Genomic DNA, 24,029 nt, shown 5'->3' with positions numbered 1-24,029 from the left:
TCTCCCTTCTCCCAGTTTGAACTCTTGCTTAAAGTAAGGCTGACTGGAGCCATCTTCTCCCATTACCGGTTTCCAGCAAGGATGTCAGATCTGGGACAAAGTCTATGCTGAGAATCACTCCATGCTGAGATGGGGGGCAAAAGAAACAAGGAGCTAATTTCTGTGCAGAGGTGATGTCAATCCTGCTGTTTGTTGGGCTGGAGAGTGGCGTGGAGACTAGGGACATGCTTGGGAAGGTCTTGTTGCGGAGCTGACAGGAACTAGACTTAGGGAGGAATATTGGGGCTGTTGCCAGGAAGAAGAATGAAGAGAAGAGACAACATTAGGGCCCTAAAGATGGAAGGTAAGGGATCATATGATTCTACTCCTTCTCTATTAAAAAAAATAGGATGGGCAAATTTTAATAACTTACTGAACAGTATGAATTATCTTCAAGCTAATTATTTCCAAATGTCTATTGGAAAATGTTTGGCTGCTGGATATTTGAGCGTGCATGCTACTGTAAAATGAAATTAAGATTTCCAGCTCTGGTTGTAAAGTATTGCATAGTTAAAAGTAACTTGATCTCAGCCAGACATCTTGCCTCCCACTTCTGGACTGCACTGCTTTGAGGAAAGAGTGAAGGCCAACTCAAAGTGGGGAGGCCTAACTGGCCACAGTTTTGTTGGATCTAAAGCTCCTGATGTAACTTCAGGTGACTTTAACTGAATAAAACAGTGAAATTCTGGCTGCATTGAACTCAATGACAAAACTCCCATTGATTTCAAGTGGGGCTAGAATTTCACCCCAGATCATTAAATTTTAAAGAGTTTCATACACTGGTATCTTCGCTTAGTTTTTTTTAATAACCAAAAAATTTCAAACCTAGCCTCCCTTTAACCCAAGTCTGGGATGAAGGGTCCTACTATTAGCCTGTTCTAGCACTTAGATTTGACCCTTAAGTATAAGAGTAAAACAATCTCTGGAGTCACTCAATTTAAATCAATTGGTTGGGCTACCCAGTCTTCCCAGGAATAACTCACTGCAAACCAAACACTGACCTAGCTTTGAGACTCTATAGGAGCAATATGATCCTTCCACAGGCTGAGGAATGGTGGCACAAGGGTTTGGTTTGTGTCAGTTTGTCACTGAATCTAGACTCAGACATACTCTGCTGATAAAATATATGTAGGAATCTACCTTATTGCATAATATTTCCAGACTGTTTGCATATCAGTCCTAGCTGATGGAGGACTTCTGATGGAACTAGTCATTCAGAAGCACTTGAAGCTAGGCCTGGGATCCAATGACTATACCCTGGGATTTTTGAAGGCTCTAAAGGAATTAGGTGTCCAACTCTCTAACTTTCAACAATAGTTGGGTGCTTTAACTCTCTCTGGTTGGATTTTTCAAAGGACCTTAGTATCCACAGGGCATTTGTGTCAAACAGGAGTGAGTGTGTGGGAGACTTACAAAAAGGCCCTTCTCTAGACATGAATGTTTAGAATCAACAAACACCTCAAGTGGTGGTTAATTGTGTGCTGATTTTTCTTTAGATATTTACTCAGAGACCAAACTAAACTGAGACACCACTTAAACAATATGATACAAGGTCAAACAAATGACGCATCATAGAACTGTCCATTGTGAGTAAAATATTCCATGAATTTAGTCCTTGCTGTTGATTGAAAACTAACATTGTTTGTTTGCTCTTAATTGTTTGAAAAATTTATCTGAAACATGTTCAGTTTGAGCTGTTTACAGCTGTAAAGTATAGTCATGGTATATGACTGACCACCTCCAGCCTTAAAGCCTCCAGTGCGCCCTCTGCCACCTCCAGTGACTTAAACATTTTAAATGGGAGAAAAACTAATAGCAAATAACAAAGAATTCTTTCTCACACACAAATATGGGCACTTGTCTGAAAGTCATTCACCAAAGATTTGGAACATAGGTAGCTAAGTCACATAAGCCCTATTGAAAATTATATACCTAGTCACTATAAATGTAGGGCTAGATCCTCAGCTGATGTAAACTGGCATAGCACTCCCTCTCTGACAGAGTAATTCTGTTCAGCAGGTGTTCTGGGCCAAGGTGCTCCAGAACATTTGGCACAGCGAGCAGGGTACTCTGAGAAGCGATGCCGCTTTGGCCGAAGGTAGGGGAAGTAGGGAAGCCATTGCTGTCCCTACAGCGCATACCAGGATGGCCCCCGACAGAGCGCTGGGGGCTGGTAGCGTGGATCATGGCCAGGTGGGCTGCCCTGGTGGATTAGCTGGAGTTTCAACAGGCTGCGGAGGTTACACCCGTGCAGCTGGTAGAGGGATTACAACAGTTACGAGCGAACTGGTGCTCCGGGGTGGAGCAGCAGGCAATGGGGGAGCTAGGGTGGCTCCTGCTGACTGCCATACAGGCCCAGGACAAGGAGGTGCTCTGCTTACAGTGAGCACTGGAAGGGAAGACTCAGGAATGCATGGCGCAGGCGGAGGCCCGTGCCGTGGCTCAAGATGTTGTCACCTCTCAGGCGGAGCGTGCCCAGGAGCTGACACGATGCTGCAAAGTGTTGGTTGCCCAGGTAGTGAATGAAAGGCGCCTCAGGCATGTGCGGTAGCCAGTAACCACCGCCCAGGTGTGCATGGTGACTGCTTCCCACTCCTGGGACCCCAAGACTTGGGATGGGAACATTTGGGACTCATCCTCATCCTCAGACGAGGGGGAGGAGGAGTCCTCTGCCATGGCTCTGGCATGCCCGGTCCAGGAATTGCAGGTGCAAGGAGGCACCCTACAACCAGAAGTTGTCCGCATGTTTAAAATGAGTGAGTTGCAGGACATTGTGAAGACGTTCCGACAGGAGCCTGAGGTGCAGTGGCTTGTGAGGATCTGGGACAATGCAGGTAACAGTTTTGTTTTCTTATGAATTTCAACAATTGGGGTCCTATTGCAAGACTCAGGTATGTGCACAATTGACAAACCTGCCGTGGACGCAGGCCGGGGGGCAAGACATCGAAAGCCCCTCTTTGTACTGCTGGCTGGCGGTTGCAGTGTAGGCAGCCTACCCCGCGGTGGGGGAGTTGGAGGCACAGGTGCACCCCTGGAAGACCATTCCGGAAGGGGTGCAAGCCCTCCATCAATTGGAATGGCCTGGGCTGTCTCCACGGGTGGGGAGATGGGGCCGGACGATGTACCGGTGACAGTCGATTAAAGCTACAGTGTTACGCCTGGCCCCGATGAATTAAAACCTTCCCTTCCCACTGTCGTCATGGCAGAGAATGGGCGCGTGGGAGACTTGGCAGCCACCCTTATGCAATTGGAAGCTGCCTTGGTGGGCGCTAGGCCAAGAGCCATACGGGCTGCGAAGGGGCAGCAAAGTGGTGGACAGGAGAAAGGGGAGTTGCAGGTGCTCTGGAAGACCTTGTGGCTAGATCTCTTGCAGGCTGGTGTCCCTCATGAGGAAATGGTTTCAGATACTAAGGTCAGAAGGGACCATTCTGACCATCTAGTCCGACCTCCTGCACAGCGCAGGCCACAGAATCTCACCCACCCACTCCTATGAAAAACCTCACCCATGTCTGAGCTATTGAAGTCCTCAAATCATGGTTTAAAGACTTCAAGGAGCAGAGAATCCTCCCTCAAGTGACCCGTGCCCCATGCTACAGAGGAAGGCGTAAAACCTCCAGGGCCTCTCCAATCTGCCCTGGAGGAAAATTCCTTCCTGACCCCAAATATGGTGATCAGCTAAACCCTGATCATATGGACAAGATTCACCAGCCAGATTCTATAGAAAATCAATAGAAAGCCAACGGCAGACTTATATAAGTGATGGATGCAGCTGCCCCCTACCAAATGTAGTGCCGAAACAAAAAGGGGAGAAGTGTGGGGAGCAAACCAAGCCAGCAGAGCCTCTGCTCTGCCAGCCAAGTGGAAACTGCCACGCCCATATTGAGGGCATGGCAGATCCTCCGTTCCGTGTCGTGGCAGCCACATATGGGAAGGAGGCGGGGGACCGACTCCCCTATGTACTCCCTGACTCCCCTAGCGATTCGCTGGCCAAGGGGAAGAGTCCAACACGTGTTGGCATTGATAGATATGGACAGCTGGGTATTATACAAGGGCCTTCGGACCTGGATAACTGCGTGGGAGGCGAAGGGCTGGGAACTCACAGGCCGGCCCCTGTGGGGAGTGGCGCTCTGGCAGCAACTCCTGCGCTATGCCCGACGAGCCCCTCTGGCTGTGCGACATATAGAAGCCCACACAAAGGCTAAAACCTCAGAGGCCCACTGGATTGCAGCAGCTGATACAATGGGAGCAAGGGGAGGCCCTGTGTAATCTGTTCCCTTTATTTCCCATCGGTCTAGAAACCAGCGCCCCAAGTGGCACATATTGGCTAACGTGTGGTGTGTGTGGTGGACGGTACCACAGCAGGAATCGCAGGCCGCCGTAGTCCCCACCACCGGGGAAGGATGGGTATACATACTCCCGGAGGGGGAAGCCTATCCTCGCATGGTCTTGCTCTCTCACTTGTTGCGACGCTCCTTATAGGCCTCACTGCTGAAGGAGCTGCAACTTCCTCCCTGAATGCCTTGTTGGTGTTAGCCCAAAGTGCTGTTAATGCAACATCATTTTGCTTACTTTGTACGTATGCCGAGGGTGCCATGATGGAGACCTGTTTCATTGGTGTCTGCACCAACCTGGCCCTTGTCCAGCACTATTCCTTACTGAAGACAATTGATAAGACTATTACATATATGGATTTGTATGCTGTGGGTCCTGCCCAATATAATCTAGACACGTCTGTGTATTTGTTTCGTCAGGCCAATGTAACTGTTACCTTCTTTTGTATGTTCTCTGTAAATGCCAGGCATGTTGGGGCAAATCACACCAATGTGATTGGGAGCGGCAGCGAACCAGCGGAGCAGCGGGGACAGCAGAGCAGCTCACAGCAGGAGTTTGCCTGGGACTGGTAAGTATCCGAGTGTGTGTTTGCTTGCTGAGGAAGTATCCGAGCGTGTGTTTGCTGGGAGGGCAGGGAGAGAGCCTGAGTGAGTGTCTGATTGGCTGCTAGCCTGCAGGGGGCGGGCATTAGGGTGTCTGTGTGTTTGCGTCAGGGAAGCCTGGCTGTTTAAAAATAGCCAGAGCCTCGCGAACCAGCTGAGCAGCGGGGACAGCAGAGCAGCTCACAGCAGGAGTTTGCCTGGGAGTTCGCCTGGAGTGAGCCCAGTGAGGCTTACATCTTGCCAACGTCTCTGAGGAAGCTCATAGTAGGTAGGTGATATGGAAGGGGGGGTTCAGCTGTTGTGACCTGCACTGGATGTGCCATGTTTGTCTTTCTTCCACAGGACAGAAGCGACTTTGTCTGTACAAAGTGCAAGCTGGTCTCCATATTGGAAGAGAAGATTGAAGGTCTGGAGCAACAGGTAACGACCCTGCGTTGTATACGAGAGACTGAGGATTTTCTGGACCAAACTCAGGATAGGCTTCTAGGGGCACAAAGCTCTAAAGATATAGAGCAGGTTGCACAGAGGAGCCAAGAGGCCAGTGAAGAAGCTTGGCAACATGTGACCTCCAGAAGAGGTAAGCGGAATGTCCGGGTTCCAGTAACACAGACACAGGTAACTAACCGCTTTCATGTTCTCTCCACAGGTACCATTGCGGAGAGTGGACCAGATGATATGTCTGGGGGGAGAAAGCAGAAGGAGACTCCGCTGGTTGGGAGGCATGAGATGCGATGTCCTGAGGTTGGGGGTTCCACGACCACCACTCCCAAGAGGAGAAGGCGGGTGGTGGTGGTCGGGGACTCTCTCCTCCGGGGGACTGAGTCATCTATCTGCCGCCCTGACCGGGAAAACCGAGAAGTCTGCTGCTTGCCAGGGGCTAAGATTCGTGATGTGACGGAGAGACTGCCGAGACTCATCAAGCCCTCGGATCGCTACCCCTTCCTGCTTCTCCACGTGGGCACCAATGATACTGCCAAGAATGACCTTGAGCGGATCACTGCGGACTACGTGGCTCTGGGAAGAAGGATAAAGGAGTTGGAGGCGCAAGTGGTGTTCTCGTCCATCCTCCCCGTGGAAGGAAAAGGCCTGGGTAGGGACCGTCGAATCGTGGAGGTCAACGAATGGCTACGCAGGTGGTGTCGGAGTGAAGGCTTTGGATTCTTTGACCATGGGATGGTGTTCCATGAAGGAGGAGTGCTGGGCAGAGACGGGCTCCATCTTACGAAGAGAGGGAAGAACATCTTTGCCAGCAGGCTGGCTAACCTAGTGAGGAGGGCTTTAAACTAGGTTCACCGGGGGAAGGAGACCAAAGCCCTGAGGTAAGTGGGAAAGTGGGATACCGGGAGGAAGCACAGGCAGGAATGTCTGTGAGGGGAGGGCTCCTGCCTCATACTGGGAATGAGGGGCGATCAACAGGTTATCTCAAGTGCTTATATACAAATGCACAAAGCCTTGGAAACAAGCAGGGAGAACTGGAGGTCCTGGTGATGTCAAGGAATTATGACGTGATTGGAATAACAGAGACTTGGTGGGATAACTCACATGACTGGAGTACAGTCATGGATGGTTATAAACTGTTCAGGAAGGACAGGCAGGGCAGAAAAGGTGGGGGAGTAGCACTGTATGTAAGGGAGCAGTATGACTGCTCAGAGCTCCGGTACGAAACTGTGGAAAAACCTGAGTGTCTCTGGATTAAGTTTAGAAGTGTGTGCAACAAGAGTGATGTCATGGTGGGAGTCTGCTATAGACCACCGGACCAGGGGGATGAGGTGGATGAGGCTTTCTTCCGGCAACTCACGGAAGCTACTAGATCGCATGCCCTGATTCTCATGGGTGACTTTAATTTTCCTGATATCTGCTGGGAGAGCAATACAGCGGTGCATAGACAATCCAGGAAGTTTTTGGAAAGCGTAGGGGACAATTTCCTGGTGCAAGTGCTAGGGGAGCCAACTAGGGGGAGCGCTTTTCTTGACCTGCTGCTCACAAACCGGGTAGAATTAGTGGGGGAAGCAAAAGTGGATGGGAATCTGGGAGGCAGTGACCATGAGTTGGTTGAGTTCAGGATCCTGACGCAGGGAAGAAAGGTAAGCAGCAGGATACGGACCCTGGACTTCAGGAAAGCAGACTTTGACTCCCTCAGGGAACAGATGGCCAGGATCCCCTGGGGGACTAACATGAAAGGGAAGGGAGTCCAGGAGAGCTGGCTGTATTTCAAGGAATCCCTGGTGAGGTTACAGGGACAAACCATCCCGATGAGTCGAAAGAATAGTAAATATGGCAGGCGACCAGCTTGGCTTAATGGTGAAATCCTAGCGGATCTTAAACATAAAAAAGAAGCTTACAAGAAGTGGAAGGTTGGACATATGACCAGGGAAGAGTATAAAAATATTGCTCGGGCATGTAGGAAAGATATCAGGAGGGCCAAATCGCACCTGGAGCTGCAGCTAGCAAGAGATGTCAAGAGTAACAAGAAGGGTTTCTTCAGGTATGTTGGCAACAAGAAGAAAGCCAAGGAAAGTGTGGGCCCCTTACTGAATGAGGGAGGCAAGCTAGTGACAGAGGATGTGGAAAAAGCTAATGTACTCAATGCTTTTTTTGCCTCTGTTTTCACTAACAAGGTCAGCTCCCAGACTGCTGTGCTGGGCATCACAAAATGGGGAAGAGATGGCCAGCCCTCTGTAGAGATAGAGGTGGTTAGGGACTATTTAGAAAAGCTGGACGTGCACAAGTCCATGGGGCCGGACGAATTGCATCCGAGAGTGCTGAGGGAATTGGCGGCTGTGATTGCAGAGCCCTTGGCCATTATCTTTGAAAACTCGTGGCGAACGGGGGAAGTCCCGGATGACTGGAAAAAGGCTAATGTAGTGCCCATCTTTAAAAAAGGGAAGAAGGAGGATCCTGGGAACTACAGGCCGGTCAGCCTCACCTCAGTCCCTGGAAAAATCATGGAGCAGGTCCTCAAAGAATCAATCCTGAAGCACTTAGAGGAGAGGAAAGTGATCAGGAACAGTCAGCATGGATTCACCAAGGGAAGATCATGCCTGACTAATCTAATCGCCTTTTATGATGAGATTACTGGTTCTGTGGATGAAGGGAAAGCAGTGGATGTATTGTTTCTTGACTTTAGCAAAGCTTTTGACACGGTCTCCCACAGCATTCTTGTCAGCAAGTTAAGGAAGTATGGGCTGGATGAATGCACTATAAGGTGGGTAGAAAGCTGGCTAGATTGTCGGGCTCAACGGGTAGTGATCAATGGCTCCATGTCTAGTTGGCAGCCGGTGTCAAGTGGAGTGCCCCAGGGGTCGGTCCTGGGGCCCGTTTTGTTCAATATCTTCATAAATGATCTGGAGGATGGTGTGGATTGCACTCTCAGCAAATTTGCGGATGATACTAAACTGGGAGGAGTGGTAGATACGCTGGAGGGGAGGGATAGGATACAGAAGGACCTAGACAAATTGGAAGATTGGGCCAAAAGAAATCTAATGAGGTTCAATAAGGATAAGTGCAGGGTCCTGCACTTAGGATGGAAGAATCCAATGCACCGCTACAGACTAGGGACCGAATGGCTCGGCAGCAGTTCTGCGGAAAAGGACCTAGGGGTGACAGTGGACGAGAAGCTGGATATGAGTCAGCAGTGTGCCCTTGTTGCCAAGAAGGCCAATGGCATTTTGGGATGTATAAGTAGGGGCATAGCGAGCAGATCGAGGGACGTGATCGTTCCCCTCTATTCGACACTGGTGAGGCCTCATCTGGAGTACTGTGTCCAGTTTTGGGCCCCACACTACAAGAAGGATGTGGATAAATTGGAAAGAGTACAGCGAAGGGCAACAAAATTGATTAGGGGTCTAGAGCACATGACTTATGAGGAGAGGCTGAGGGAGCTGGGATTGTTTAGTCTGCAGAAGAGAAGAATGAGGGGGGATTTGATAGCTGCTTTCAACTACCTGAAAGGGGGTTTCAAAGAGGATGGCTCTAGACTGTTCTCAATGGTAGCAGATGACAGAACGAGGAGTAATGGTCTCAAGTTGCAATGGGGGAGGTTTAGATTGGATATTAGGAAAAACTTTTTCACTAAGAGGGTGGTGAAACACTGGAATGCGTTACCTAGGGAGGTGGTAGAATCTCCTTCCTTAGAGGTTTTTAAGGTCAGGCTTGACAAAGCCCTGGCTAGGATGATTTAACTGGGACTTGGTCCTGCTTTGAGCAGGGGGTTGGACTAGATGACCTTCTGGGGTCCCTTCCAACCCTGATATTCTATGATTCTATGAATGTGGAGTTAATCTGTAATGAAAGCACTGAGGTTTCATTTGCATACAGACATATGAAATTGCCCACAGGATGGTTTCTCTTATATGGCAGGACTGTTTATTCTTTCATTACAGCCAATAGTTCAGGGGGCCCCTGCTCCCTTGGCCATGTGGTCCCCCCTTATTTTTCCACATCCTTCACAAGTCTCTGCTCACCACCAGAGACACCATCCCTCTTGCCTCCACCTGTAAAGCAGACATGCCATTATTTTCCAAAGCCGAAGCTGCAGCCCTTGCTTTTTCATTGATTGGCATTCCTGCGTTGGTCGCATATAATTATCATGCGATAGAACACCTTGCGTATGCTGTCGCAAAAGCTATCAACCTGACCTCTACAGTTCTTGCACTCTTTTCACACGAGTTGGGCAAGGTACACCCGGGAATGCTGCAAAAGAGGCTAGCTATTGATTATTTGTTACTCCGACATGGCCATCCATGCCAGGAGTTTGCTGGTATGTGCTGCTTTAATGTGATGGACACCAGGCCCTCCACTGAGGCCGATTTACAATGACTCCATCAGTTGGCAGTAGGGATCCGCTAACAGCAAGGGGACACCTGGCTTTGGTCCTGGCTCTTCACATTACAGGATTGAGCTGCCCATCTTGTTCAAGGCCTATTTATTGGCTTATATTTTTGCTGCCTTTGTGGTCATGGCCTAGTTTCCCAGTGCTGGGTGCGGTTTTCCCTCCGCACTGCATCCTCATGGTCCTTAGCATCACTCGAGAAAGCGAGGGGAGGAGAGTAAGGGACTGCGGAAGACTTTGTTATGGCTTAGCCAGGGAACTTCTGCTTTCTCGAGCCGAGCGGTTACTGTGGGACATAGATCTTGAAGGACACAGCTGCTTTGCATGGCCCTTTGCCAGGTAGCGGAAAGCCCCCCTTTGAGAAGTACCTAATTCTATATTCATGAGCTGTTTTTGTGCAGTGCTTATTAACACTGACTGTCTGCCCCTCCATTGGACTCCATCCCAGGCAGAGCTCCGGTGTGCTGGGTTCCCTGCCTCTGTGATTGCAATGCTTGGAGTCCCCGTTGCGGGTGGGTCACTAACTTTCAGTAAAGCCAATAACTCACAGCTGTGTGTAAGCCTCATTTTTCTCAGAGTACTCCTGCCAGGCCTGTGGTGCTTTGAGCACCTTGGCCCAAAACAGCAGGGGACAGCTTTTTGCTTAGGAAGGCAATACGATGCTTCTTGCTGTCTTCCCCTGTCTGCATCAGCACAGCACCCAACCCTGTGTCTGCATCAGTACACAATTCAAAAGGCTTATCAAAGTCAGGGCTGGCTAGCACAGGCTCTGCAGACAGGAATGCTTTTACCTTGTTGAAGTCTTTCTGGCATGACTGACCAAATTACCTTTATTTTTTGCCAAGCCTATGAAGGATTGGACTTGCCTCTTAGTCTGGGGTATAGGCAGTTTCATGATGGCTTCCACCTTAAGAAGGTCAGAGGATATTTTACTCCCTCCCCCGCCCCATATCCCAGATAAGGGGCAGCCAAAGTCCCTTCATCTTCAGGGCCGGCACCAGTGTTCCAAGCAGGTGCTTGGGGTGGCACTGTGAAAGGGGCGGCACTCGTCTTTCCATGGCAGTGGCAATTTGGCGGCAGCTCTACTCTTCTGGCTGCCGTGGCGGCAATTCGGTGGCAGCTTCTATCTTTAGACGTCCTGCTTGAGGCAGCAAAAATGGTAGAGAAAGCCCTGCTTATCTTGCACTTAGAGGGCTTCACAGTTAGCTCAGCTTCTTTGAGCTTTAATAGCACAACTTCCAGGTGCTCCTTGTGGCCACCCCAGGTGTTGCTGAATTCAGCAATGTCATCTATGTATGCCCTAGCATAATCCTATAAACCATTTAACACTCTGACCAGTCTCTAGAAGGTTGCACCAGCATTTACCAGACCAAAAGGTAATATTGTACATTCATAGAGCCCTATATCAGTGATAAAAGCTGCTGGTGGTGGTTGTTGTGCCTCCCCCTCCAAAGGGATCTGCCAGTAACTCTCAGTTAGATCGAAGGTACTGAGGTGCTTGGCTCAGCATGTCATCAATTCTTGGCATGGGGTACATGTCTGTTACAGTGACAGCATTGCCTTTTTCTATAGTCTACACAAATCTAACCCTGCCATCCCTTTTGGGGACCAAGACCGTAGGGGCAGCCCATACACCCCCAAGTCCAACGTGCTTTGTATCTCAGACCGAATTTGCTCCTTCACCTTACCAGTGGCCCTGTAAGGCCTAGAAGGTGGAGAGTGAGCCCCCTTCATGAGGATTCTGTGGGATAGCACATGTGTCCTCCCTGGTTTGTTGGAAAATACCTCACTGTACTTACTTCTGCAGCATTAACTACACTTTCTCCCTTTTGACTGGTGTCAGCTCACTACAGATTTCCACACTTTCTAGGGTTGACCCATCTTAGCATTCAGCTATCAGATCAGTGAAGGGGTGTGCCTCAGTTTCCCCTTTGACACTACAGATAATGTTTACCCTGGCCCCTCTACTGTGATAGGCCTTGAGTCTGTTTACATGAACCAATTGAGGCACATCATCATCCAGGGCCTTTTTAACTTCATAAGCGTCCTTATTCACCACTTCAAAGGGCCCCTCCCAGGAGTTTTGCATCTTGAAATTTTTTGCAGGATACCATGACCAAATATACGTCAAAAAATTCCTAAATATGCGTTTACAAGTATTTTCACCATACTACGCCTTTTGCTTAGCCTGACTGCTCTGGAGGTTGTTTTGGACAATTTTCATCATGTCTTTCAACTCCCTTCTGAACCTCTGGACATACTCAATCAGTCATGGGTTCCTCCCTTACTATGTTGCATCCTTCCCAGGTATCCTTGATGAGATCAAGAGGTCCCCTCACTTTTCTCCCATACAGAAGGTCAAACGGAGAAAAGCCCATGGACTCTTGGGGTACCTCCCTGTAGGCATACAGCAGGAATAGCAATAGCTCGTCCTAACTCTGGCCCTTTTCGTGGCATACATCCCAGCATGGATTTTAGGGTCCCATTGAACCTTTCCACCAGCCCACTGGTCTGGGGGTGGCAGGGGACCGTCTTAAGCTGTTTCACTCCACATGCCTTCCATAGCTCATTGAACAACTGCAACATAAATTTTGCCCCCCAATCAGACAAAATCTCCTTAGGGAAGCCCACTCTGCTGAATAGGGTAAGCAGGGCTCTTTCCACTGTCTCAGATTCCGTTAGCATGATTGCCTCAGGATACCAAGTGGCGAAGTCTACTACCATCAAGATATACTTGTTCCCACTCCAAGTGGGGCATGGCATAGGACCCACTGTGTCTATTGACACCCTTTGGAACACCTCCTGGATGTTGGGCAAAGGATGCAGCAGAACCTTCTGGAGTCCCCCAGTTTCTTCCTCTCTTGACACACCACACAAGTCCTACAATAATTCCTCACATCATTATGTATCCCTGGCCAGTAGAAATTCCTCCTCAGTCTGTCATACATCCTCTGTACCCTCAAGTGACCAGCAAAGGGACTGTTGTGTGCTATCAGCACTAATTCCTCCTGATGTTGGCTGGGCACAACCAGCTGCTTATAGGATTGACCAGGACCCTGGTTTTTTCCCTACAGGGGCTCCCCTATACAGTTTCCCATCCTCTTCAAAAAACTCCCCCCCCACCCCTTCCTGAAGTTCCCTCCAAGATGCATTTTCTTATACTCTCAAGGGAGCAGTCTGCCTTTTGTTTAGCTGCAAATTCCTGACAGAAACCCTTGACATAGTGTCCTCGTCCCTGGGCACTGACTGCATCTCCCCTGCGCTCGCCCCAGGAGCCTATTGTCTTCAGCCTGGCAGAGGCCTGGCTCTGCCTCTTCCATACTTGGGAGTACCCCGCCTCCCTTTACTGTCCTGTCAATGGGACCCTCCCCCACCTTCTATGTGGGTTCCAAGGTCCCTGCCCCATTCCTGGGGACTCCCTCTGAGTCATCCACCCCTGTGTTCCCTGGGGCAGGATGTATTAGCTGTTCAGCTGCATCAGACCTACATTCATCAGCTGGAACAGGCTGTGAGGGGCTCCTAGAGGGGAAGGCTTTCTTCATGCTGCAGGTTACAAGACTAGCAGCCCTAGTTTTGCTGAAAAAATAATTTCCCAGCAACATATCCGCAGTGATGTCCTCGAGCATCCCCACTAGTAAATTACCTTCTCACGCCACACAAACCTTTTCCTGGATACAGGGAACCTCTGCGGCACCACCCCCTTAATGTGGTTCAGCTGCCCCATCAAAACACTAGCATCTGGAACCACACTTGGTCAAACCACAGAGAACTGAGCCGCTGTATCCCTCCACCCCAGACACCCCATGCCATCAATCTTGACAACCTTGATGTGTTCCCAATCTGCTTCACTAGGCTCCATGTCCACCAAGCTGGTGCGATAAGAGGCAGGAGTGCCCTCTGGGTCTTCAGGGCTGAGAGAAACTGAGTTAACATAGGGCAAGGGATGTTTACTCTCCTTTAATTTGGGACAGTTGCTTTTCAGGTACCCTGGGGAGTTGCATTGAAAGCACCTTCTGGGATCCCCTGGTTGTCCAGGAGTCCTGAGATGAACAACAGGGGAACAGGGAGGTGAACGTCCAACCCCCTTTTTCCCGGGGCAAAACAGTGGCTTTGCTTTCCACCAACCCTGTACCCCTCTGCCAGTGGCTTATGTTTTATTGCAGCTTGTGCTTGCTCATAAGAGTCTGCATACCCAGCTAATTAACCCACTGCATTCATCTTTTTGTCCCACAAATACTGTTTTACATCATCACTGCACATATTTAGGAATTGTTCCTGAGTAATCACACATCCCTTCAAAACTTGTAATGCCTTTCCCCCTCACCCACTATTTACCAGATCTCTCATTTCATTTCATTTCATTTACATAAGCCACATTACTCAATCCAGATCCCCTCTTAAGACTCCTGAATTTAACCCTGTAGGTTTCAGGCATAACCTGAAACTGTTTCAAAACCAGTTCCTTAAATTTACCATAGTTTGAAGCATTATCAATAGGCATCTTATTGAATATGTCCAGAGCTCTGCCAGTCTGTTTTGCTATCAATGTGGTCATCTTTTGATCTCGGGGATTGCATGGAGGATGAACAGTCCTCAAAGGTGATGAAATATTCTACAATATCATTGGATTCATCATACTGTGGACATAGTCACTCCTATTTGTGGATTTTTGGGGAAGGGAGCCAGCAGCTGAAAGGTTTTGTGTCTCCAACTCCATAATTGCCAGTTCATGCTTCTGGGCCTCCATAGCTCTCATGGGCAGCCTTCTCCCTGGCTGTTTCTGCCTCCACAGCTCTCTTGTGGGCAGCCTCCTCTGCATTAATTTCTAATTGTCTTAATTCCATCATTCTCTTTTGCTTCCAGTCTAGCAAGCTCTAGTTTAGTAGCTGCTTCACTGGTAATCATTTTCCTGCTTTCTTGTGCTGGGCCACACCCCCTCTGCAGTTCATTGACACTGGCATGCACTCAGCTCAGAGGCTTCTTCGTTAACAGAGACTTCCCAGCATGCAGTGTTCAGACTTTCTGAGTAATCTGCAACCTGTGGAGTTCTAGCTGCTTCTGATCTTCACTCTTACTTATTTTGCTTCCTCTTCTGTCCCTATTTCCCTTACCTGAAATAAGCAAACAGAAAATAACTTTCAGCTACCATACTTAAAACTCACTTAAAATCACTGCTTTGAGATACTGATAATAAGCTGTGCACAGATCCTGCCTGACTATGCCATTGTGATGGGTTGGATCACAGAAACTCCCTGGGGGCTGCCAACTGATGTGTCAAGACTACTTCTGCCCATGCTTTCCCTGTCAACTTGGAATTCCAGCACCCTGTCTTGTTAAGCCAGACATGCCAGTCTATTCCAACACAGACCCAGTGTCTGAAACACATGTCCAAAAGCTGCAGATTTAACTGAAAGCATCTTAAGAAAAGTTCCTGTCTTTAACACTCGGCTGCCCAACTCACAATAGGGTCCACACCCAAAATAAATCCGTTTTACCCTGTATACAGGGTAAACTCATAAATTGTTTGCCCTTTAACACTGAGACAGAGATGTACAGCTGTTTGCCCCTGCCAGGAATTAATACGTACTCTGGGTTAATAAGTAAAAAGTGATTTTATTAAATACAGAAAGTAGGATTTAAGTGGTTCTAAGTAGTAGCAGACAGAACAAAGTGAAATACTAAGCAAAATAAAATAGAACATGCAAGTCTGTCTAAGAAAACTGAATACAGATAAAAACCTCACCCTTAGAGGAATTCCAGTAAGCTTCCTTTTACAAACTAGTCTCCTTCTAGTCTGGGTGCAGCAATCACTCACACCCCCTGTAGTTACTGTCCTTTGTTCCAGTTTCTTTCAGGTATCCTTGGGGATGGAGAGGCTCTCTCCTTAGCCAGCTGAAGACTAAAATGTAGCAGTCTCCCAGAGGCTTAAATAGACTTTCTTTTCTGGGTGGACACCCCTCCCTCCCCCTGTGTAGAATCCAGCTACAAAATGGAGTTTTGGAGTCACATGGGCAAGACACATGTCCATGCATGACTGAGTTTCTTACCAGCCAAACCACATTCCTGGGAAAGCTCAGATGTTCAAGTTCATTGTTGGCTTGAGGGGTTCTTGACTGGGCACTTAATTTGCCTATTCCTTTCTCAAGAAGCTGACAAAATGCTCTACTAGGCTACTTAAAGTCAAGCAGGTACACAGTCAATATTCATAACTTTGAATACAAAAATGATACATGCAGACAAATAGGAAGAACAGATTCAGTAGATCATAACCTTTACAGAGATGTGTTACATGGCATATGTAGCATAAAGCATATACACACTCGTAAGCATATTTCTATAAAGCCTTATGGGATGCACCGTCACAGTAGCATAGGTACAAGTAATTATGACTTATCACATCTATAATGTGCAAGCAGAATAAAGTCCAGACCAGTAAAACTTGGTGCCAATTTCACAAAGCTGAAATCAATTATGAGCCAAATCATCTGGGAGAAGAATTTAATCACAAAAATGTGAATAATTGGAAATAATTAAGAACACATTATTAGATGCCCAAAAAGCCACAACTGAGGAAGGCCATATTAGTTAAAAATGACCTAATTTAGAGGGGCCATGAAGACAGCTGTAATAAATGGAAGAAGGAAGAATATAAATAAAAAGTTAAGAATTGTAGAAAATTTATAAGTGAAGCCAAGGGACACAAGGAGAAATATATATATATTTTTAGGTCAGCAAGTCCAGATAACTTACTTCCAAGAGTTTTAAGAGTTGGCTGAGGACTGTTAGTGTTGATTTTGCAATAAGTCTTGGTGTACTGGGGAAGTTCCAGAAGACTGGAAGAGACCTAAAGTTGTGCCAATTTGTTTAAAGGGTAAACAGGATGACATGGGTAATTAAAGGCCTGTTAGTGTGACATTGATCCTGGGTAAGATAGTGGAATGGCTGATAAGACTTGATTAATCAAGAATTAAAGGAGGGTAGTGTAATTAATGCAAATCAAGAGGGGTTTATAGAAAATATGTCAAGCTGGATTGACAGGATCTCTTTTCTGATTAGCTTACAGGTTCGGTTGATAAAGATAATGTTGATGGAATATACTTAAGTCAAACATCTTACAGTAGCTTAGTACCACATGACACTTTGATTAAAAAAACTAAAACAATATAAAATTAACATGTCACATTAAATGGATGAACAAATGGATAGCTGATATGTCTCAGTTGTAACTGTAAATGGGGAGTCATTATCAAGTGCATGTGTTTCCAGTAAGGTCATGCAGCGGTTGCTTCTTGGCTCTACTATTTAACACTTTTTAAAAAATCAATGACTTAGAAGGAAACATAAAATGATCACTGCTAAAGTTTGCAGATTACACCCAAATTGGGGAATAGTAAATAATGAAGAGGACAGGTCACTGATTCAAAGCAATCTCACAGGTTTCAGAGTAGCAGCCGTGTTAGTCTGTATTCGCAAAAAGAAAAGAAGTACTTGTGGCACCTTAGAGACTAACAAATTTATTAGAGCATAAGCTATCGTGAGCTACAGCTCACTTCATCGGATGCAGCTGTAGCTCACGAAAGCTTATGCTCTAATAAATTTGTTAGTCTCTAAGGTGCCACAAGTACTTCTTTTCTTTTTTCAAAGCAATCTGGATCTCTTAGTAAACTGGGCACAAGCAAACAGTATGTGTTTTAATATAATGTAAATGTATACTAAAGAAAAAGAATGTTGGCTATACTTGCATGTTGTGGGACTCTAACCTGGGAAGCAGCAACTCTGAGAAAGATTTGTGGGTCATGGTGGATAATCAGGTGAACATGAGCTCAGAGTGTGATGCTATGGCTGAAAGAGTTAATGCAATCCTGGGATGCAAGCAGAAGCAGAGGTTATTTTACCTCTATATTTGGCACTGGTGCAACTACGATTGAAATACTGTGTCCAATTGTGGTGCCCAAAATTGGAAAAAGGATGTTGACATGTTGGAGAGGGTTCAGAGAAGAGCCATGAGAATGATGAAAGGATTAGGAAATATGCCGTATAGTGATAGACTCAAGGAGCTCAATGTATTTAGCTTAAGAAAGAGAAGGTTAACGGTTCACTTGATTAGTCTGTAAGTATCTATGTGGAGAATAAATATTTAATAATGGGCTCTTCAATCTAGTAGAGAAAGGTATAACATGATCCAGTGGCTGGAAGTTGAAGCTAGACAAAATCAGACTGAAGGTCAGGGAAAGTGTGGGACCCTTACTGAATGGGGGAGGCAACCTAGTGACAGATCTGGAGAAAGCTGAAGTACTCAATACTTTTTTTGCCTCGGTCTTCACAAACAAGGTGAGGTCCCAGACTGCGGCACTGGGCAACAGAGCAAGGGCAGCAGGTGAGCAGCTCTTAGTGGTCAAAGAACAGGTTAAGGACTATTTAGAAAAGCTGGAAGTACACAAGTCCTTAGGTCCAGATCTAACACATCCAAGGGTGCTGAGGGAGTTGGCTGATGTGATTGCAGAGCCATTGGCCATTATCTTTGAAAATTTGTGGTGATTGGGAGAGGTCCCGGATGATTGGAAAAGGCAAATATAGTGACCATATTTAAAAAAGGGAAAAAAGAGAACCCGGGGAACTACAGATGAGTCAGCCTCACTTCAGTCCCCAGCAAAATCATGGAGCAGGTCCTCAAGGAATCCATTCTGAAGCACTTGGAGGAGAGGAAGGTGATCAGGAACAGTCAACATGGATTTATGAAGGGCAAGTCATGCCTGACCAACCTAATTGCCTTCTGTGATGAGATAATGGGCTCTGTGGATATGGGGAAAGCAGTGGATGTGATTTATCTTGACTTTAGCAAAGCTTTAGATACAGTCTCCCATAGTATTCTTGCCAACAAATTAAAAAAGTATGGATTGGATGAATGGACTATAAGATGGATAGAAAGCTGGCTAGATTGTTGGGCTCAACGGGTAGTGATCAACGGCTCAATGTCTACTTGGCAGCCGGTATCAAGTGGAGTGCCCCGGGCTCAGTCCTAGGGCTGGTTTTGTTCAACATTTTTATTGATCTGGATGATGGGATTAATTGCATCCTCATCAGGTTCACAGATGACACGAAGCTGGGGGGAGAGATAGATATGCTGGAGGGTAGGGATAGGATCTAGAGTGACCTAGAGAAATTGGAGGATTGAGCCAAAAGAAATCTGATGAGGTTCAACAAGGACAAGTGCAGAGTTCTACACTTAAGAAGGAAGAATCCCATGCACTGCTTCAGGCTGGGGACTGACTGGCTAAGCAGCAGCTCGGTAGAAAAGGACCTGGGGATTAGGGTGGACAAGAAGCTGGATATGAGTCAGTAGTGTGCCCTTGTTGTCAAGAAGGCTAACGGCATATTGGGCTGCATTAGTAGGAACATTGCCATCAGATCAAGGGAAGTGATTATTCCCCTCTATTCAGCACTGGTGAGGCCATATCTGGAGTATTGTGTCCAGTTTTGGGCTGAGGGACGGTTTGTTTACCTGCAGTATCCACAGGTTCAGCCGATCGCAGCTCCCACTGGCTGCGGTTCACCGTTCTATGTCGATGGGGGCTGTGGGAAGCAGCATGGACTGAGGGATGTGCTGGCCACTGCTTCCCGCAGACCCCATTGGCCTGGAGCAGTGAACTGACGTGATTGGAATAACAGAGACTTGGTGGGATAACTCACATGACTGGAGTACAGTCATGGATGGTTATAAACTGTTCAGGAAGGACAGGCAGGGCAGAAAAGGTGGGGGAGTAGCACTGTATGTAAGGGAGCAGTATGACTGCTCAGAGCTCCGGTACGAAACTGTGGAAAAACCTGAGTGTCTCTGGATTAAGTTTAGAAGTGTGTGCAACAAGAGTGATGTCATGGTGGGAGTCTGCTATAGACCACCGGACCAGGGGGATGAGGTGGATGAGGCTTTCTTCCGGCAACTCACGGAAGCTACTAGATCGCATGCCCTGATTCTCATGGGTGACTTTAATTTTCCTGATATCTGCTGGGAGAGCAATACAGCGGTGCATAGACAATCCAGGAAGTTTTTGGAAAGCGTAGGGGACAATTTCCTGGTGCAAGTGCTAGGGGAGCCAACTAGGGGGAGCGCTTTTCTTGACCTGCTGCTCACAAACCGGGTAGAATTAGTGGGGGAAGCAAAAGTGGATGGGAATCTGGGAGGCAGTGACCATGAGTTGGTTGAGTTCAGGATCCTGACGCAGGGAAGAAAGGTAAGCAGCAGGATACGGACCCTGGACTTCAGGAAAGCAGACTTTGACTCCCTCAGGGAACAGATGGCCAGGATCCCCTGGGGGACTAACATGAAAGGGAAGGGAGTCCAGGAGAGCTGGCTGTATTTCAAGGAATCCCTGTTGAGGTTACAGGGACAAACCATCCCGATGAGTCGAAAGAATAGTAAATATGGCAGGCGACCAGCTTGGCTTAATGGTGAAATCCTAGCGGATCTTAAACATAAAAAAGAAGCTTACAAGAAGTGGAAGGTTGGACATATGACCAGGGAAGAGTATAAAAATGTTGCTCGGGCATGTAGGAAAGATATCAGGAGGGCCAAATCGCACCTGGAGCTGCAGCTAGCAAGAGATGTCAAGAGTAACAAGAAGGGTTTCTTCAGGTATGTTGGCAACAAGAAGAAAGCCAAGGAAAGTGTGGGCCCCTTACTGAATGAGGGAGGCAAGCTAGTGACAGAGGATGTGGAAAAAGCTAATGTACTCAATGCTTTTTTTGCCTCTGTTTTCACTAACAAGGTCAGCTCCCAGACTGCTGTGCTGGGCATCACAAAATGGGGAAGAGATGGCCAGCCCTCTGTAGAGATAGAGGTGGTTAGGGACTATTTAGAAAAGCTGGACGTGCACAAGTCCATGGGGCCGGACGAATTGCATCCGAGAGTGCTGAGGGAATTGGCGGCTGTGATTGCAGAGCCCTTGGCCATTATCTTTGAAAACTCGTGGCGAACGGGGGAAGTCCCGGATGACTGGAAAAAGGCTAATGTAGTGCCCATCTTTAAAAAAGGGAAGAAGGAGGATCCTGGGAACTACAGGCCGGTCAGCCTCACCTCAGTCCCTGGAAAAATCATGGAGCAGGTCCTCAAAGAATCAATCCTGAAGCACTTAGAGGAGAGGAAAGTGATCAGGAACAGTCAGCATGGATTCACCAAGGGAAGATCATGCCTGACTAATCTAATCGCCTTTTATGATGAGATTACTGGTTCTGTGGATGAAGGGAAAGCAGTGGATGTATTGTTTCTTGACTTTAGCAAAGCTTTTGACACGGTCTCCCACAGCATTCTTGTCAGCAAGTTAAGGAAGTATGGGCTGGATGAATGCACTATAAGGTGGGTAGAAAGCTGGCTAGATTGTCGGGCTCAACGGGTAGTGATCAATGGCTCCATGTCTAGTTGGCAGCCGGTGTCAAGTGGAGTGCCCCAGGGGTCGGTCCTGGGGCCCGTTTTGTTCAATATCTTCATAAATGATCTGGAGGATGGTGTGGATTGCACTCTCAGCAAATTTGCGGATGATACTAAACTGGGAGGAGTGGTAGATACGCTGGAGGGGAGGGATAGGATACAGAAGGACCTAGACAAATTGGAAGATTGGGCCAAAAGAAATCTAATGAGGTTCAATAAGGATAAGTGCAGGGTCCTGCACTTAGGATGGAAGAATCCAATGCACCGCTACAGACTAGGGACCGAATGGCTCGGCAGCAGTTCTGCGGAAAAGGACCTAGGGGTGACAGTGGACGAGAAGCTGGATATGAGTCAGCAGTGTGCCCTTGTTGCCAAGAAGGCCAATGGCATTTTGGGATGTATAAGTAGGGGCATAGCGAGCAGATCGAGGGACGTGATCGTTCCCCTCTATTCGACACTGGTGAGGCCTCATCTGGAGTACTGTGTCCAGTTTTGGGCCCCACACTACAAGAAGGATGTGGATAAATTGGAAAGAGTACAGCGAAGGGCAACAAAAATGATTAGGGGTCTAGAGCACATGACTTATGAGGAGAGGCTGAGGGAGCTGGGATTGTTTAGTCTGCAGAAGAGAAGAATGAGGGGGGATTTGATAGCTGCTTTCAACTACCTGAAAGGGGGTTTCAAAGAGGATGGCTCTAGACTGTTCTCAATGGTAGCAGATGACAGAACGAGGAGTAATGGTCTCAAGTTGCAATGGGGGAGGTTTAGATTGGATATTAGGAAAAACTTTTTCACTAAGAGGGTGGTGAAACACTGGAATGCGTTACCTAGGGAGGTGGTAGAATCTCCTTCCTTAGAGGTTTTTAAGGTCAGGCTTGACAAAGCCCTGGCTAGGATGATTTAACTGGGACTTGGTCCTGCTTTGAGCAGGGGGTTGGACTAGATGACCTTCTGGGGTCCCTTCCAACCCTGATATTCTATGATTCTATGAACTGCGGCCAGTGGAAGCTGCGATTGGCCGAACCTGTGGATGCTGCAGGCAACCAAACCAGCCCGCCAGTGGATTTCTCTGATGGGCTGCGTGCCAAAGGTTGCTTATCCCTGGACTAGATGATCACAATGGTCCCTTCTGGCCTTAGAATCTATGAATACAAGCCTTAGATGTCTGTAGAAAACTGACTTCAGAGGAACTACTCCATGAACAAGGATTTGTAGAGCCAGGCTGTGAAGTCATATTCTTGCTTAGCTGTTAGGTTAGAAAGGAAGGAGAAGGTCAGAGTCAGACTGTGGCAAGGTAAAGGGTCACAAAAATATCTAACATCCACTGGGTTCAGAAACTCTATTGGTGGTTCTTGCTAGATTTGTCATTGCGTCTTAGGGTTTTGTACTTATGCCCATCACTGGAGTATCTGAGCACAAAAATACTGAGTATCTTATCAGTTACCTGCAGACAGGAATTGAACTGAATGGTCTGTAATAATGTTCATAAATGAAAAGTTAAACATTTGCCCTCAGTGTGTCCAAGAGGGATTGCCCTCCGCAGAGAATTCCAGGAACCTGTTTGATTTATTAACAAATTGCATGTAACTGGAAACACTAGGCATTGCTGGGCAAGGGGCACATAGAAAGGAAATCTATTAAATTCATGCAAAATTACTGATGTAGTATGGAGCCTACAGCTATGAACACTATTCCTTCAAAGCCATATATGAACACAATTCTTTATAACATTAATGCTTCAGATTGTAAGCATCAAAACATTTAAATATATATTTCTAAAAAGTGTCTTATCTGTTTTACTAGTGTATACATACCAATTTATGAGAACATGAAAGGATCACTAGATTGGGGCACAGTCAAATGTGTGGAGCTTCTGTGAATCAGATTTGGTTTAAGTTAATTCTAATCTCCTGCAAAGCACTCATAGGAAGAAAGCCATTGGACTGCTCTACCAAGAGCTCTGTCCACTATCCAATGAAATCAATCTGAGAGTTTCAGCTACTTCAATAGGAGATGGTTTGGGCCCTAACTCACCAAGGTGTTGGATCTACAAAACAGGCAAAGTTTTACTTGGGGAATTCTGCACCACTGTGCATGTGCAGAATTCATGTCCCCTGCAGATATTTTTCTCTGCAGAAAATACATTCTGCCAAAGAAGTGCTGCAATTAAGCCTTTTGCCCACCAGGGGCTGCTGTGGCACCAGAACAAAGGACAGCCAGCTCAGCCAACCCCAGAGAGGGATGGGGAAAGGCTGTATTCCTCATAAGACCCTGCTTGCAGGTGAGGAGGCATGGGATATGGGGGGATAGATGGAGCAGGGCACCTGGGGCTGCTGTGGGGGTCACAGACTGGGGTTCAGAAGGGCTAGTGGGGGAGTAGACAGGGACAGAGGCTGAATGGCGTGGGAGTGCAGGACCACATGGGGACGGAGAGGAGGGGGGTGCAGGGCCACATGGGGATGGGGGAGGAGGGGTGGTTGAGTGGGGGGTTCAGGGACACATGGGAGTATGGACAGATTAGCCAAGGTCTGCATGGGGGAGGGTTCCCAGTTCCCTAACAATCTCTCCTTCCCAACCCCCCCAAAATCTGTTCCATACTTAATCATAGAATCATAGAATCATAGAATATCAGGGTTGGAAGGGACCCCAGAAGGTCATCTAGTCCAACCCCCTGCTCAAAGCAGGACCAAGTCCCAGTTAAATCATCCTAGCCAGGGCTTTGTCAAGCCTGACCTTAAAAACCTCTAAGGAAGGAGATTCTACCACCTCCCTAGGTAACGCATTCCAGTGTTTCACCACC

General features: G+C 47.5%; 1 long non-coding RNA gene across 1 annotated transcript in view; it reads left to right on the top strand.

Moving 5' to 3' along the window:
* Positions 1-24,029, top strand: part of LOC122459667 — a 1,177,620-nt gene that overhangs the window by 798,026 nt on the left and 355,565 nt on the right. The window lies entirely within an intron of this gene.

This window comes from Dermochelys coriacea, chromosome 3 (genome assembly GCF_009764565.3).
Source record: "Dermochelys coriacea isolate rDerCor1 chromosome 3, rDerCor1.pri.v4, whole genome shotgun sequence".
NCBI classification, from domain to species: Eukaryota; Metazoa; Chordata; order Testudines; family Dermochelyidae; genus Dermochelys; species Dermochelys coriacea.
Note: the sequence above shows the minus strand (reverse complement) of the source record. Positions and strands in the feature narration are given on the sequence as shown.